Genomic DNA, 17,881 nt, shown 5'->3' on the forward strand with positions numbered 1-17,881 from the left:
AATGCCTAAAAACTGAAGATTTGTATAATGTCATCTGGATAGCATTGATAGTTTAACTTCACAATGATGCTTTTCTACACTATAAGGGAAACATGCTAGTAGTAAACCAGCTTGAATTCTCTGGAAATCGCTCCGAAATGTTTTGTTTAACCGTTCGTTATTTCATCAATTTTCCTTCATGTTGTGTAGGTTGACTTTTATCTTGGACATGTACAACAATATTTTAATATTTATTAGTCATTTTTATTTGGACCCTCATTATTTGACCCTGGTCATGGTTTATCTTTATTACTGCATCGTGTTTTTGTACGATAACGGACTGTTAAGATTAAAATAATCTTTGACTATGTGGAGCAATTAGTCACTGTTTTCGTTTAACCGTCTGGATGTAACGTTTGGTGATCGATTCGACTCTTATAGATAGAATTTTGTTGTAAATATTCCATTTTAACTCTTTTGTACTTAACAATTGTATTAACGGATCATTTTTTTCACTGTATGGTACACTATCTTTTACCACAGAAACTTTTGACTGTTTAGTAGATCCGTGACATTGTTGAAATATTCTGTGTTTTTGATACAACTTGCATTGACAACCGAGTGGAGAATACATTAGGCACAAAATTTGTTTGGATATGATCACAAGTGTAGAGGAGGTGACCCTAAGACGTTTCTTATTTGAAATAAACATAACTCTGGACTTTACTGATTCGGCAGCTCTCAGACAAGATGGAATCTAGAAAATATGGTGCAGCACCAGGTTTGTGTTTGTAGATGTTTTCCGGTTAAAGCACAGAAACTACATTTGAGACGAAACGATTAATTCAGGGATGACAAAGTGAGTTTGGTATTTTGAATGCAGGTAACTAGTTGGCTTTCCCAAATTTTGGTTGAATGACGCTTTCAAATGATTGTCAAGTCCAAAGTTTAGGCAAGCGAAAAAGAAAAGTGTTAGTTCTAAGTGATGTATAACACTACCAAATGAAAGTTTCGAAATTGAATGTAGTAATGAACGTTCTGTTTGCAAAAGTAAGAGTTAAATTACGCGCAGCAATGGATATATGAACAAGAAACAAGGATTTCTATTCACTACCAATACTTAGACTCTGGACAAAAAATGCACCAGATATTCTGCCTGTCGTTCGTGTATAAGTAACGTTAGTCTGATGATCCGAAACGGTCACCATTAACGGATGAATAACAAGCATTGAAGTGAAAGTCACTGTTTACGATATATTAGGCGACTCAAAAAACTAACATATCGCGGTTGTTCTAATTACAATGACGATTAAACAAAGAAGGCTTGATTTGTGTACAATGTGTAGGGATTCATTATTTACTTAAGAAGCTATGATCAGATGTAGGTGTAATCCTAATAGTGATAATGTTAATTTAGGTGAGATAATTGTCCTATCTAATCATTTTGAGCTGACAAATTTGTCTATGAGATTAAAATAATGAAGCAAGACGAAACAATCTGTGTCGGCTTTCTACTCAATTGCTTAGTCAATTTTGGGGCGTATCTCAGTGATAATCAGAGCTGATAAACCAGAGGCAAATAAAGTGGGTGCTGATTTGTATAGATGTGAAAAAGGATGAGACAATCGAAAAATCTATCAAGAGGTGGAAATATACTGTCTCGGATAGGATTTTATCCATATCTTAATCCATTATACTTTTAGAATGAATGAAATCAGCTATTTGGAGGACTTCATATTGGATAGATTTATTCCTGTATTCACTATTCAACATAATTAGGCTTTCATTTATGTAAACTATAGTTTTAGCTCAAGCTCATCAACTAAATAGCTGGCTAAGTTTGTGAGACTGACGATTGTTGCTATGACCAGTAAGGGTAATAGATTAAAAATCGAAAATATTAGTGGCTCGGTGAAGTTGTCACTACAGGATGATAAACAGCAAGCGCTGAATATAAGTGTCATAAATGAAGCGAAAATTTACAAGAAGCCATGAAGGGTAAATCTGAACTTATGTAACTCATATCGTTGCGAATTACTGCTAGTGTTAGAGTACAGGCAGCAATGCCATTTTCGGCTTGCAGGAGAGTCTATTGACTGCACAAACTGATAATTCGCGCGAATGACTGTGTCACCAGACTACCATTTGGACTGGAAACGTTGTAAATTGTCTAGTACTTGAACAGAAAGATGTATAATTAAATCATCTGTTAGGTAACAGCCACGGAGAAACAATTCTTCACATAATGAGAGGATATATAAATTGACTGTTTGATGGTTTTTGTTTTGATAGTTATTTCGATTGCACCGATCATATTTCTCAATTGTTAAGTCTTAACAACGATATATGGTGGTATTGAGAAGTCGTTGTTAATTAGCTTATATAATGTTGATTAGTGGTTTATGTTCCGAAAACAGGCAGTGCTGCATTAGATGTTTCGAACCCTTGACGTCTTTGCACTTGCTCACATAATAGGTATACTGAACCAGCATTTTATCATGGATTACATGGCTTGATTAGGTTGTGATTTGAAAATGTCTCATTACTTATTGCTAAGTTTATATTTTAGCTGGACATCCTGTTCGGAGTAGAATACACAAAGTGCGACATCGAAGTTGAATAATCACACTAGGTCGGATGTACGCTATAATGTCAAAGGAAAATAGCATTGTAGATATATAATCTTGACAATTGTAATGAACGTTTTTTTGATTATGATTAATTTAATAGCTGTATATGTAAATAAAGGTATATATGAAAGCTAAGGTGACGTTCATGGAGAACTCTAGAGACGGTTTAGACATTCACCAAACCGAAAACGAAATTAAAACGACATATGTGTAGTAATAAAATCGAATGACGGGTTACCCTGTGAGATAACAATAGATACAAAGTTGCTAAGTTCAACGTTTAGAGCTTCACAACTTATTTAAAGTAAAAAACATAGGGTCGGACACCAAAATTGAATCATTGCACCATTTTGGATTTATACTGAGATGTCTCATCAAACCAAAATCGTTGTTATACATGCTGACAGTTTTGTTGGACGTTCGTTTGCGTATTTTTAGTTTAACAGTTGCATGCGTAAACAAAAGTAAATATAAAGAAAATGGTGTGACCCGTAGAAAATTCTAGAGACCACTAATTTATTTGTCAACCTGTGTTGCGTACAAATAAACAGAAAACGAAGCTTTCACGACATACGTATATTAAAGTCAAACTATGGGTTACCATATAAGATAACAGTAGATAAAAACTGGATGGTAAACATTGTTAAGAATAATCATCAGTGTGACTAAAGTTTGGAAGGTCCAGACGATGTAGTGGTTTTATAAAAGTGTGACGCGAGTTATCGGCATTTGTATTTTTTAACCATGGAACTCGTTGATTGGAAATAAGGCATGCAGTAATCGAGCAAGAAAAAGTGTTATGGGATAGTCTGTGGCAAAGCTGGAGCATAGCATGAAGTAATGAAGCAAGAAAATGAATTTATAATTGGTTGCTGGTTGAGTCTTACTTTGCATATTTTGCCGGCAGATTTCTGTCCTCTTTGATGTGCAGCTATATTTACAAGTGATTGATATTTTAACGAACACTTATTGGGAGCGTATACATTCTGCTGATGCTGGTTAAATAACTATGATAGCTGACTATAATCCTAACTGAATAATTAGTTGTGTCGGCTGAGATAGTCACCAAATTTTGAATTTCAGACATAACTGGCAACGTTCGTGGTAATTTATAAACGTATGCGATGAAGGTATGGATGAAAATGCTATACAATGAAATAGTAAGGGCTGCAATCAGTATGGTTGGATTATTCAAAGTTTTTCTGACTAGTGTAGATCAGCAACGTCGTTGATCTATGTCAATGATTGTAAGACTACTCGAGTTGGACGGGAATGATGTGACCTTCTAGCCTGTGTTAAATTCGCACATCACTGTAAACTGAACTATACTATCATGATTACTTGGTGTCTGTCTAGAATAAATAATCTCAGTGGGTAGTAGCTTATTTTATTATCAATAGTATGCAGAAGTACAGAACGGAACGGCAGCTGCATGAACTTGTCCACGGCAAGCAACCGATCAACCCCAAGTTGACTTTACTGACCTTGATCAGATTCGGTTAACTTTTGATTTTAAGAAACCTGCCTTCTGGCTAGTGAATAGTGAGGTTTCAGTGGCCCTACAGTTGTGTTTTGACTAAATAATAATGAGAAAAATAATAATATCTAACAAGAAGTGGGGGCTCGTAGCGTAAGATGGCTCTCATTTCCCTTTCAAAGCCAGTTGACTCGATAGAGTAAATTATTTAAGTTCGTTAGGAACAAGCCTAGAAGAAGCTTCTAGAATGAAACTCGTTGAGCAGCGTTTTGGTGTGAATAGCCTTCCAAATTATATAGACTTCCAGAGTTTTGATATTGACACTAAACTTGCTGACTTTGATATGCGCTATTCGCTGTTGATTTCAACTAACTTTACTTACTTACTTACGCCTGTTACTCCCAATGGAGCATAGGCCGCTGACCAGCATTCTTCAACCCACTCTATCCTGGGCCTTCTTTCCTAGTTCCATCCAATTCTTGTTCATTTTTCTCATGTCTATTCCCATTTCTCGGCTTGATGTGTTGTTTGGTCTTCCTCTTTTCCTTTGGCCTTGAGGATTCCATGTGAGGGCTTGTCTTGTGACGACCATATGATAGACTTAGGAATCATACGACCATCAAGTAGCCCATATGCATCTCCGCTGCACATGGTCTCTAAAATGGACAGCAACGATTGGCGTCCAACTGGCAACTATCGGCGATTGAATGCAAAAGCCATTCCCGATCGTTACCAGTTGCTTATAGCAGAACGGTTTTGCTGGCCTGGAATGAATAAAGACGTGAGGGAGTGGGCACGCTCCTGTGTAAGCTGCCAAAAATCTAAGGTTATCAGACACAATAAATGTCCCTTAGGCTCGTTTAAAACTCCCGATGCTCGTTTCGACCATGTTCATCTGGATTTGGTAGGACCTTTACCAGGTTCAAATGGATACTCTTACTCTTCCGTCGTCTGACCACACTTTTAGGAATCACTCGCTTCCGAACGACCGCCTACCAACCACAAGCAAACGGGTTGGTAGAACGTTTTCACCGACAACTAAAAGCTTCACTATCAGCTTCAAACGTTTCACAGTGGACCGACGCTCTTCCACTCGTCTTACTAGGTATCCGCAATGCAGTGAAAGCTGACATTGGATACACTGCGGCTCAACTCGTTTATGGAACGACACTTCGACTTCCAGGAGAATTCGTGGATTTTTCGTCCTCTTCAATGAACATGGATCTAACCTCCTACACGAACAGGCTTACAAACGCAATGCGTTCAGTTAAACCTGCTTCCACTCGACCTCAATCAACTGATGTTTTCGTTCAACCTGACTTACGATATAGTACACACGTTTTCGTTCGTCGAAACTCGCATCGACGACCTTTCGAATCAGCATACGAAGGACCTTTCAAAGTTCTTCAACGTGAATCTAAGTACTATATAGTCGATAAGAACGGAACCAACGATAGCATCAGCATCGATCGCCTCAAAGCAGCGTATTTAGAAGGAAATCCTATCTACGTCGATTTTCCTTCGGTACAATCGAACGACACGACTCCACTCATAATTCCTCAACCGACAACCAACACTAGCGATGATACTCCGAATGTATCTGAAAACAAACTTAAAACGACGCGTTCTGGAAGAAGAGTTAGATTTCCAGAGCATTTAAACGACTATTGCACGTAAGGCACTACTAGACATTTAATATTATCTCGATCTTTCTTTTTACGACATATACTTTTTAAAAAAAATTTTTAATATGCTTATATATTTTTATTTTTTATTCCAAAAAAAAACAAATTTTTTTAACGATATTACGTGTAAATTAGTTTAGATTCCAATTTTTTTCGCCGACATTGTGTTTTTACGCACATACGAGTGTATTTCGACATGCACTTACATATTCTTTTTTCTTTTCCAGGACGGCTGGAAAAGAACGATGCAGTTTACGAGGATTCGAGATTTTTGTTGTAACTTTTTCTTTTTTTACTATGTTGTACCTCGGTCCCATATAGTAAGGAAAGACGACCAGACGCTGCTACACTTAGTAAGCTATCAGAAGAGTGTTTACCAACGACAAACTCGTTGGGATTAAACTTCTGGCTGGCCACGTCTTAGGGTCGTCACTGCCACACTAGGGGGGAGTGAACTGTAGCGGTAAATAAATCCCCAAAATAAATAGCACTGTAAGTTTTCGACATTGGATGCTGACCATATGTTTTAGTGGACTCATCTAGCTGAAGGCGCTCGGTCAGGCATCCGCACCAGATCACGTGTGGTAACGTCGTGCGCAACATCAACCGCAATCGCTAGCCAGATTAGATCAGAGAATTCCGATATATTGGTCATCGCCAAATACACTCTTCCGATCTCATCGACTCTGTCTTTTGATTTCTCTCGGTGGGTACAAGTCATATTAGAAGGTGTTACTGGTAGAGGCGTTGTCAAACACTGAATACCTGTGACATCATCAGGTGCTTTCCTCAATGTGTGTCCTATCCACTTCCAGTGCTTCTTCCTGATTTCTTCCTCCGCTTGGATCTGGTTTGTTCTCTCCCACAGTACGTTGTTGCTAATAGTGTCCGGCCAATGGGTCTGAAGTATTTCGCGTAGACAATTGTTAATAAACACCTGTATTTTCTGGATGATGGCTTTCGTAGTTCTCCAGGTTTCTGCCCCATACAGTAGAACTGTCCTGACATTTGTATTGAAAATCCTGACCTTGGTGTTGGTTGAGAGTTGCTTTGAGTTCCAGATGTTCATCAATTGTAAATATGCTGCTCTTGCTTTGCCAATCCGCGCCTTCACATCTGCATCAGATCCAACTAACTATAACTTTAAAAATACCACGGCCAAAAGCGTAGAGCTCCTTCTACTCTGTACGGATAGATTGAAAGTAACACACTTCTTGCTGGGTCTCAAAAATTGATGGTACATTAATTTTGTACTGCTTTTGTGCGACAGCAAATGCAGCAGTAAATAAATCTCCAAAATAATGAGTTCTGTGGGTCTTCTACATTCATGCTGACCTCATGTGTTCTACTGGACACATTTCAGCTGAAGGCGCCCGGTCACGTATCCGCGCCAGATCACGAGTTGCTACGCCGTGCTAAGCATCATTTGTGACATCTAGTCAGCTTAGATTAGGCGCTTCCCAATATATCGATAGCCTTCTAAATATAACTTCGAACCCCTTCACTACTGAATTCTGGTTTGACTGTGATGGCACATTTCGATTATAAAAGCGTTACGTGTGAATGTGTTTTAAACTCCGAATACTTGTGACGTCTTTTGTGATGAGACTGACGTGACCTGACACACCAAACAGATAACTGTTAATCCGTTCCTTGTTGGAAATTTATACGTTATTTTTAATTTTTGATTTGATAAACAGTGAGATTGTTCCCATATTTTCCGATATTTTTTCTGGCCAACTGATATAATATATCATCGTGACAGGACGGTGACTCAAGCTACCTAAGATTAAACCTATTTCGTCTCCCACATTTCAGCTCTTTCCATTCTGGCCCAATAATACTGAAGCCTGGTTCTGCTACATAAAACATGACTTCCATGAGCATGCAGTGACAGACTCATGTGCCCGATTCCTCGCAGTAGTGAAGGCATTGCCATGCGATTTTAACAAATAAGTCACGTCTAGCATGTTAATTAGTGATGGCTCAGAAGACCACGACACTTTGAAGGAGCTTATTCTTAAACGTGTAGGCCTGATCAACCGACAAAGTCTAACCAAACTTTTCCACAAAATCGGGTTACGACAAGGCTCAGCAACAGAAATGTTGCTATGTATGTAAAAATCCTTGGTCAACAGATCTTTGACGAGGGCCTGTTTAGACAGCTTTTATTATCAGAACTACGCCAACATATTGAGGCAGTCCTGGTCTCACTTTAAAACAACGTCATATACGAGCTCGATACATATGCTGACCGGATTCTGGCGATCATCCGAACCACCAATGACGAGGATTATTCTGTTAAAGAAAAACCTCAAACCATACGAAATGACTTTACAGACCTCTTTCACACTGACTCGTTACCTCAACATTCAACATAATCGTAGATGCCCTCAAACTCCTCGCAGAACCTTGTCACGACAATGATCCGTCTCTAGGCTACGAGAGGCAGATAATTCAGATTGGTGTTGGCACCACAATAAATCCGATTAATTTTTTGGAAATTGCAGAAAACCATTCAGTTTCTCAAACTCCAAACCATCCGACAAAAAACCGCTTTGCGAATCTTTCCCGCTGACACGTGTTAACGGCGACTGCAGCCGGCAAACACAGCTTTCTGTTATAGATCATTGATATGATGTCGAAAGTTCTCCATCTCGTCGACACTGGCGCAGAAGTTAACATTCTTCCCACAAATCGTAAGGACCGACTGCACGAACCACTATCCGACTTACAGTCGGCAAACAGGAAACACATTACCATATAAAATAAATGTTATGTGTATCTTAACGTAGGTTTATATAATCCCATTCATTGGATCTTCGTTATTGCAGAAGTTTCTGTTCCAATCCTTTGCATAGACCTTCTACAACATCATAACATACTCATCGACACGCGCAAACGGAGGTTAGTAGACAGAAATACTAATCTATCTGTTCGTGTAGCCTTTTTTTCCAGTTGCGGGTTATCCCCAGTCGACGTAAGGTACATAATCAGCCAATACTACCAACGGATACCTGATAGGAACCGCGATATGTACCAAATGTGACTTCATTCACCGTGTTTAAGCAGCAATGTTTAACACCATATCACGACCACAGGACCACCTTTATTCTTGAATGCTCTCCGACTAGCTCTTGTGAAGCTAAGGTTGGTTAAAGTGAATCTGACCATACGATAGACTTGGGAATTATTCGGCCATCGAACAGTCCCTAGGTATCTTCCCTAAACATAGTTCCTAAAAAGGATAGCAATGATTGGCGTCCAACTGATAACAATCGGCACATGCCTTTCGGTCTATAAACGCTTCACAGACTATCCAAAGACTCACCGACGACGTCTCAACTTCGGATGCGCATATTTAGATGAATGCATGACTGCACGTCGGGATAAAAAATCTCATCTCCAACATCTGGACCTTGTTTTCGAACGACTCTAAGAACACAGAATTACTGTAAGCACTCAGAGATGCCAAATCAGCACGGACTCCCTAGATGTTCTTGGATACACTATTGATGCTCAAAGCATCTGCACTCCGACAAGTAAAGTGGCGACCAACCTCGATCATCTAGTACTGACCACAGTTAAGCAATTATGTACATTTACCTCTATAATCGTAATATCCCATCCCAGTCAAACCAGAATTCAGAAGTGAAGAGGTTCGAAGTTATATTTGGAAGGCTATCGGGGATATACCATGGTCCGTTTTGTCTTGCTGACGACTTTATCCTAAGACACATCTGTTCTTGGAGTATGGCAGAATGTTGTCTCATCATTGGGGACTTCAACGCACCGCATATCAACTGGACAGAGCTTACAGCTCCAGGCAGTGGTTTCGATAGCGACCTTTTATCTACCGTTATTCAGTGTTCACCTGTACAATGCATCACAAAACCGACACATATTGATTTGAATCACGATCCGTCATTGCTGGACCTCGCCCTCACTCACCACTGTGAGGATGTCTTTGATATCCAGCACCTTCCCCCACTGGTGAACAGTGATCACGTTGTAATTCACTTTAAGTTTAGGACACATGGTATACAATTCGTATCTGCTCCACCCCGTCCCAATATCTGGCGAGCCAATATTCCGGCAATCAGAAACTGTGCTATCTCGACTGATTGGTCAGTCGACGCGGATGGATTGATCGAAGATGAATGGAGTAAGTTTAAGTCTACATTCGAGTCCGTAACGTCCCCGTTTATCCCATGGTCAGCACGTAAGCTATCACATTGCCCTCCATGGATTAATAAGGAAACCCGGAAGCTGTTAAAGCGTAGGAAACATTTCTGGGACTTATTCTTGTTGACAGGTCATGAACCATTTAAGCGTGAGTACCGAAAATTCCGTAATATCTGTAAGAGAACCATGGCCAAATCCCGTACCACTTACGAACGACAGTTAGTATATGACAGCCGTACTTGTCCGAAACGATTGTTTTCGTATGTTAAACGGCGAATGAAACGTAGTGATGGTATTCCCCCGTTACTAATACATGAAAATTCAGAATTACTAGCTGAATCAGATCGAGCAAAAGCTGAGACTTTTTCAGACTACTTTAGCGAAGTCTTCTCTACGTTTATTGTAACAAATACTTGTCCCACTCACACCGAGATACCAATCATTGAATCTGTACAGGTGACTGAGGAAACTATCCTTCCGTTGATAACTAACCTCAAACCCGGTAAGATGCCGGGTCCTGACGGGTTACATCCACGGTTGCTGTCATCTCTTGCGGACATTATTTTAAAACCACTTGCAACACTCTTCAACATCTCCCTCTCACTCGCTCAACTTCCTAGAGGTTGGAAGGACGCTATAGTTAGTCCTATATTTAAGGACGGTCAGCGACAGATAGTATCTAACTACCGGCCTGTCAGTCTAACTAGCATAGTCGTTAAGTTACTCGAAAAGATAATTCGGGTTAGGTTGCTAAGCCACATAGATTTACACAATCTGTTAGCTCCTGAGCAACACAGATTTCGTAACAAGCGTTCATGCTTGACTAACTTGCTTATTGCGAGGGAGGATTGGACAGCAGCCCTAGATCACGGTCTGTCTGTCGATGTGATATTCATAGATTTTAGCAAAGCGTTTGACAAGGTTTCACACGTAGGTCTTATGCAGAAGCTCACGAGCTTCGGAATAATAGGTACTGTACATGAGTGGATAGGAAATTTCTTATGTGACCGCAGACAGAGAGTTAGGGTCAATGGAACGCTATCCGATTGGAAGCCGGCCAAAAGTGGTGTACCCCAAGGCACCATCTTAGGCCCACTGCTCTTCCTTCTCTACGTTAATGAGTTACCGCTGTTACTTAGGTCGTCGACATTATTGTTTGCGATGATGTAAAAATCTGGAGAACAATAAAAAGTGCGACTGATCATCTGGATCTTCAAGCTGACTTAGACGATTTAGTTAGATGGGCTCGAGAGTGGGGCTTAGAAATCAATGCTAGGAAGAGTGTGCTAATGCACATCGGTCACGGTAATAGTTACCGTTACACTATTGAGGGTAAACCTCTTCCATGCGTTGAAGAGCATAAAGACTTAGGAGTAGTATTAAGTCATGATTTAAAAACAACTACGCATTGCAAAGCAGCCGCTGTCAAAGGTTTTCGTGCGTTATGGTCACTTCGCCGAGCGTTCAAATCTTTCGACGAGGAAACGTTTCGAATTTTATATCCCACCTATGTAAGACCACAATTAGAGTACTGTATCCAAGCAGCTAGCCCATGTCTGGTAAAGGATACTAACTCACTTGAGCGTGTCCAGCGTGTGAGAACGAAATTAGTGAAGGGTTTTCCTAAACTCTCTTACGATGAGCGTTTGAAACTCCTAAATCTTTTCCCCTTGTCGTATCGTAGGACACGAGGTGACCCTATACTGGTATTTCGTATCTTTAATTATGATTTGGGTGTTAATATGTCTTATCTTTTTGCTCCCTCCAGCACTAATAATCTCCGAGGTCATAGCAAGAAGGTTCATAAACCAAGATCTGATAAACTTAAAGTGGGGTCCCGTTTTTCTCATCGAGTAGTCAATCATTGGAACGCCTGACCCGAACAAGTGGTATCAGCCCCATCAGTGAATACTTTCAAGGAGAAGCTGGACCTTCACTGGAAAGCAGTGTGTCAGGATTAATGCAGGTTCATCAACCTACTATCCTTATTACTGAAGACTGAAGACTGATATGTCAGGAAGCGCTTAATCTAAGCTGACTAGATGTCACAAATGATGCTTAGCACGGCGTAGCAACTCGTGATCTGGCGCGGATACGTGACCGGGCGCCTTCAGCTGAAATGTGTCCAGTAGAACACATGAGGTCAGCATGAATGTAGAAGACCCACAGAACTCATTATTTCGGAGATTTATTTACCGCTATAAGGTTATTCATCCGCGCATTTTCTATTTTGTGATTTATACTGTATCGCTATGCTTGACATTCCACTGTTATGATGAGCTAATCAAACTATCAAGTTGAGTTCGCATTTGTTGAGACTCAACTATAAACGAGAAAAGGCATATTTTAAAACTGAACGTTCCAAATACGTCAATGTAAATACATGTTCCAGAACACTAGCACAACCTTGAATAATCTCAAGTTTTCAACGCGTATCATAAAAGCTAGGGCAATAAATTTATTCTTTGTTCAAATCGCTTTTCAGTTTGCTAAAACCATTAATTGAATGATCGCAAGAGTAACAAGTAGTTCCATGGTGTGGTGTATTTAGTTTACATGATAGTGTTGAACGTACCCCCAGTATTTGTCATTTCCAGGGTAGTTTATAAGATACGTTGTGATTAGTGAAACAATGAATATTTAGTGACTGTTATTAATCTCATAGTGTGAAAAAAGTGATAAATGAATTTTACCCATCTTAATCAAATATGGCTCATTGCCATTAAGTTCTTGTTATACTGCATCAGTTTTCGCGTTAAGGGACTGCGGCTTTATGGTTGAGCGTCTATTTGGTTAGCTGCTTTTAATAAACATACTTTGTATTTATGTACGTTAATCTCTTAACTTTATTTTTATTTAGTGACGTGAATAATACTATAACCATCTCAGTCCTTTCTTTTGATTCAATATTACACTTATCATTTATCAAAAGTACATGACTTGGCTTTAAAGAAACACGTTCCTTGTGTAAAATCATAGTAAAAATTTGTCCGATTGACAACTTGGATTTATTTACATCAAATGGATTACTTCGTAATTTTGTTCTCATACCTTGAGCGTAGTGTATACCTTTAGTTTCTCTTTAGATTTATATGTAGAGAGCAGGTAGATCAAACACAGAATAATCATTTGTTAATAACATTCTATAGCGCACCAGGTAGGAATGGTGTTTAACGGTTTTTCCTCTAAACAGAAAGCCAGATTGGTGTGCTATCCTATATTTCAATCTGTCTTTCTGAGGTTCTAAATAAGACTTTCATATTTTAAATAGAACTTTAAGATTTATCGGTTTCTGCCAATCTTATTCAAGTCTGATATTGTGTATGCAAATGCGTCGAAAAATAATACTAATCGTCATGCAGCGTTGTACCTTTAAAGCCAGCTATAAAAACGTGTTCGTTCTGCTAATTAAGTTTGTCTAATTTTGTTTTTTCTGGAATAGCTTAAAGAATGCATTATTTACGAATCTACATAAACGGCCTAAGATTCTGAATATATGTGCCTAATTTGGTTGTTATCCATCAAATATCTAGTTATTTACTGGTTTATATCTATCGTCAGTTTGAGTTTGAAATATAACTGGATGGTACACGAATTCCCTAGTCATTTTAGGGAGTCAAGATGACATAAATAAAATGTGCCAAACCATTCCATATGCTGGAATAACTTATTTAGATCATTTTAAGCTGATAACGGCTGTCACTGTTGTTGTTATTCAGTCCTATGTTAATTACGTTACAATTTTTTGGAGAACGATTTACTTATATTAATAGAAATAACTTTTTGGATATAATAATATATAACTTGTTGATGGGTTCACGACCAAATGGTAAGTAATCTGGTATCATAAAGGATTCACCTATTTGCAACTTCATGTCTCATACTCACCCCTACACATTTTTAACACTGAGTGTTTATATTATTTTTCGAACCATACACATACTGCATAAAGGCCAATATAAAGCTCTAAAATATCCTTTTCTTATTATAAAGTCTTGCACATCTCAGTAATTTCTGAACATATAAGTAGGCTGAATTAACTAAGTAAACAACTTACGTTAAATGATACCCTCAAAACTAAAGACTGTTACTAGAGAACTCCAGAGCCATTGCGATTAAAAAAGTCAAGCAATTCGGGTACAATCTTGTCGTTATACAATAGATAAGTCCTTGCGGCTTAGCAGAAATGATTCCGAAATTCGATGGCGAAATATTTAAATGTCATACAGTTTACTTAGACAGTTGAGTTTACCAAAAAGTTTTAAGTGTATTAACACAAAACAAAATTGTTTATTAGATAAGCAAATCTCTAAATCTAAGTCGTATTGCTCTTGAGATGATAAATAGCATGGATATTTTGCAGAGAAAAGGATGAAATTTTTTTTTTGGGAATTAATACCACTTTCTTTTTTCAACAAAATCACTATTTAACTTGAGTTTAGGGGCATACACATGATGAGTTGAGGATATCAGTTTTTTCTAAAGCATATGAAAATAACAAGCTTGGTGTTTTACTGGAAAGTATCAAATAAAAATTCAGAATAAGTTAAATAACACGTTTTGTGTAAAAACTAATGTTATTTATCGATACAAAAATATTTTGTGATACGAGTTTTGAGGAATATTCCTTGAAAATGAACCCAAAATCTAGTCACAAATGACCTAAAGAACTTTAATTTTTTATTTTATAGTAGACTGATTGTATCAATATGTGGTTTTAATTAACTATCCTTTGATCAACAGTCACTTATTTACCTACTTACGCCTGTCAACCATTGTGGGACAACGTTCTTACCACTGGACATTTACACATAACCATTATTCAATAAATTTAAGGCTCTGAATCACTAAAGTAGGCGTTTAATGGGCTGTATGCTTTAATCAACAGTCTATCTGGATATAATTTACGAGACTAATTTATTTCAATCAAAAACATTTCACGAATTATCCTGTAAGGTAAGGGTACTTTCTTAGGCAGCTCAGTTGACAGCTACGTAAGTTAACACTATTATACTGTTGAGGTGGAAAAAATCAATAGGTAACAAACATATTGTAAAGAGCCAGTCTTTAGTGACCCGTGGATCTGATTCCTGTTTAGATCATATGGATGTTTGTTGTCGCCTATTCTCGTATATCATCGTCGACTTAAATCACGTTAGTCAATAACGGAATTAAATAAGTCGAATAACGAGAATTGATTTGTGAAAACATATATTTTGTATGTAAAGTGAATGTAATAGAACAGAGCAAAATGACGCGCAGGGAAGATGGCTGGGAAGCCAACTCCATTTTAGTCAAGCGCTACTCAATATTTATAGTCAGACAAAATAAAGCTACAGACATGTGATTAATGGGATAAGAAGGGCACACACATATACGCTCATATAAAAACAGTCAAGACTAATAAGCGAATAATTGACAAGGTCAAAATATGACTCAAGTAGAATGAATAGAATGGAATGTCCGAAAACTAGAATAAGATATATTATGGGTTAAAACTAATGACTAACACTACAAGTCTATCTACTCCTTATTCAAGTGAGGATAATAGTTTGATAGCTGAAATGATCGTTGTATAGGTCTCTTAAAAAAAAGTTTCCACCGGTGTGAAAAAAGTGGATACGTTTATTTCTTGGAACAGTTTATCGAATTTATAAAGTGTTTCATTGAAGTCAGCGTTTGATATGTTTGTTATTCATAGTTCTAGACATAAAATACTAAGTTAAATAAAATGTTTTACAGCAAACATATTTATTTCAGATTTGAAAATGTTCTATCATCACTTGCAGCTTAATGTATATAATCTTATGTGACTAACAGCTTATAAACCTTTGTGTCTATTATTGGAAGAGTAGTCATATAATCTATTAGCTGATAAATATAAAGATTTAGATATTAATGAACATCTATTATCTAATCCTAACGGTAACAGTTACATTGCTGTAACACTTGCTGAATTTCTCAATAAACTAAATGAAACTACACTACGTAAAATACATTTGATATTATATGGTAATATTGAAGGTAAAATCATTATTTTATGATCTGTTATTTGATATTTCAACCAGGTTCACTTTATTTGAAAAACTGGCTAACGGTATCATAGTGACAAAAAACACATGCAAATAGATGTATTTCATCATCTTAGGATACTTTATAGATATTCAGTCTATACTACTGTAAAATCAAACTTTAATACTAAACAGTATAATATGATGCCTATTAAGTTTAAGATTCGAAGGATTTCATGATAAAATTACCGGATTATAACATTGGTAACCTGTTAATAAAGCGATGAAATAGTTTGTACTGATTTAATATACAATACAGGAAGTTATCAATTATTTGTCCAAATATACTTTTAAAAAAAAACTAATAAAACAATCAGTCATTCAGCTACAACGTAGGACCAGGTACATATACGCATCAGTCCAAGTTGCTATACCTCATTAGCACAGCAAGATAAACACCGGATTCATAGGAGTAGTTAATTCAGTGGTGGTAATATATAAATGAAAAATTGCATATAAGGATATAGTACAGGAAAAAAGATTTTGTAATAAAACAATGTCATTTATGTATACTTAGGTCAACCTTAGTAACAATATATAAGTAAAAGAAATTCACGAATAGTTTCAAGTTATTCTCTGTAATTAAATTTCTTATTGAAGTAAAATATAACTAAAAGATTTAAGTACACAAATGCTCATTAAAAAAAGATGAAAATTATACTTCATTTTGTGTTGATTAATCAACTATTTCTAACTTAATGATTACATAATGATAATTAGAAAAAGTGAACTAATAAAGATTTACTTTGCAATAGTATAACTTTAGATAAATAATTTGATAACTTGCATTAAGAATGATTACTTGTGGATAATCAGATGAAATTCAGTTATCGAATATTAAATATGTATATTCCATTACATAATAATATTACTATCTTCAGAAAGCATCTTTGGAAAGATTTCTACTAAAGTGATGAATATACCTGCATCCCAGAGTTGATGTTCGCTCCGGGACTCGAGCCCAGTACCGTTCGCTTCAAAACACATCGCGTTATCCACTTAGTTACTGAGTCCTGATGGCCAGTTGCTTGTACATTTTTGCTTATAGTGTTTGTGAATTAAGGCAATATCGAGGCAATACGCACAGTATGCACATATGCCAATAGTAGACTGATCAATTACAGTCCTAAACATCAATGGGAATATTCAAGTAGACAATACCAAGTGCATTTGATTGTCAAAACTGTTTATCGTGTTAAACAGAAATGTTACGTCGATTTACAAAATTATGAATGCTCGTTAGCTGGGATGTTTGGAAGTATAGTATGCATCCTTTGCAATAATATATTTTGGCAATCAAAGCCAGTAGCAGATATTAATGACATGAGATTATTGACTTTTGGTCTTATCAGAATGAAGCAATGACGATTTTTGTTAAATCATACACAATAGTCATAATCTGTAGTTATAAGACCCAATATATGATATCCTACAATATCGGTCACATTGATTTAGTTACATTCATAATTTAGTGCCAGATATATCTCGATCTAAATCTTATTTTATACTTCTAATTCTCGCTATTTCTATTGTTCATCATTATATTTCTTGGTTAATCTTTAATTTCTGTTGATTTGTTTCTTTGTTGTGATATGAGATATAGAAAAAACTAGGGAATGCTCAGTCCTGATAGATTGTATATTATTCTGAAGCATCTAATTGATTATCGAAACTTAATAACTTCTGGTCTGAGCCATGTAGGTAGATGCAGACTACTTGGTTGGGGTCCGCGTGACTATCTTAACCAATGGTTGGAGACTGTGGGTGACATGTCTCAGAATCGATCACAATGGCGTAGGTGTATACACTCTCTGTCTTCCTTTAAACTATGAAATTAAAATCACCTCATATCTT

General features: G+C 37.2%; 1 protein-coding gene across 1 annotated transcript in view; it reads left to right on the plus strand.

Annotated features, from left to right (window-relative positions):
- Positions 1–12,629: 12,629 nt before the first annotated feature.
- USP21_3 (Ubiquitin carboxyl-terminal hydrolase 21) overlaps positions 12,630–17,881 on the plus strand; it is a 43,574-nt gene continuing 38,322 nt past the window's right edge. Inside the window, exon 1 of the mRNA XM_012945779.3 lies at positions 12,630–12,783. The gene's annotated coding sequence lies outside the window, so the exon portion shown is untranslated. The remainder of the gene's footprint in view (positions 12,784–17,881) is intronic.

The sequence above is a fragment of the Schistosoma haematobium genome, chromosome 1 (genome assembly GCF_000699445.3).
Source record: "Schistosoma haematobium chromosome 1, whole genome shotgun sequence".
Lineage (NCBI taxonomy): Eukaryota > Metazoa > Platyhelminthes > Trematoda > Strigeidida > Schistosomatidae > Schistosoma > Schistosoma haematobium.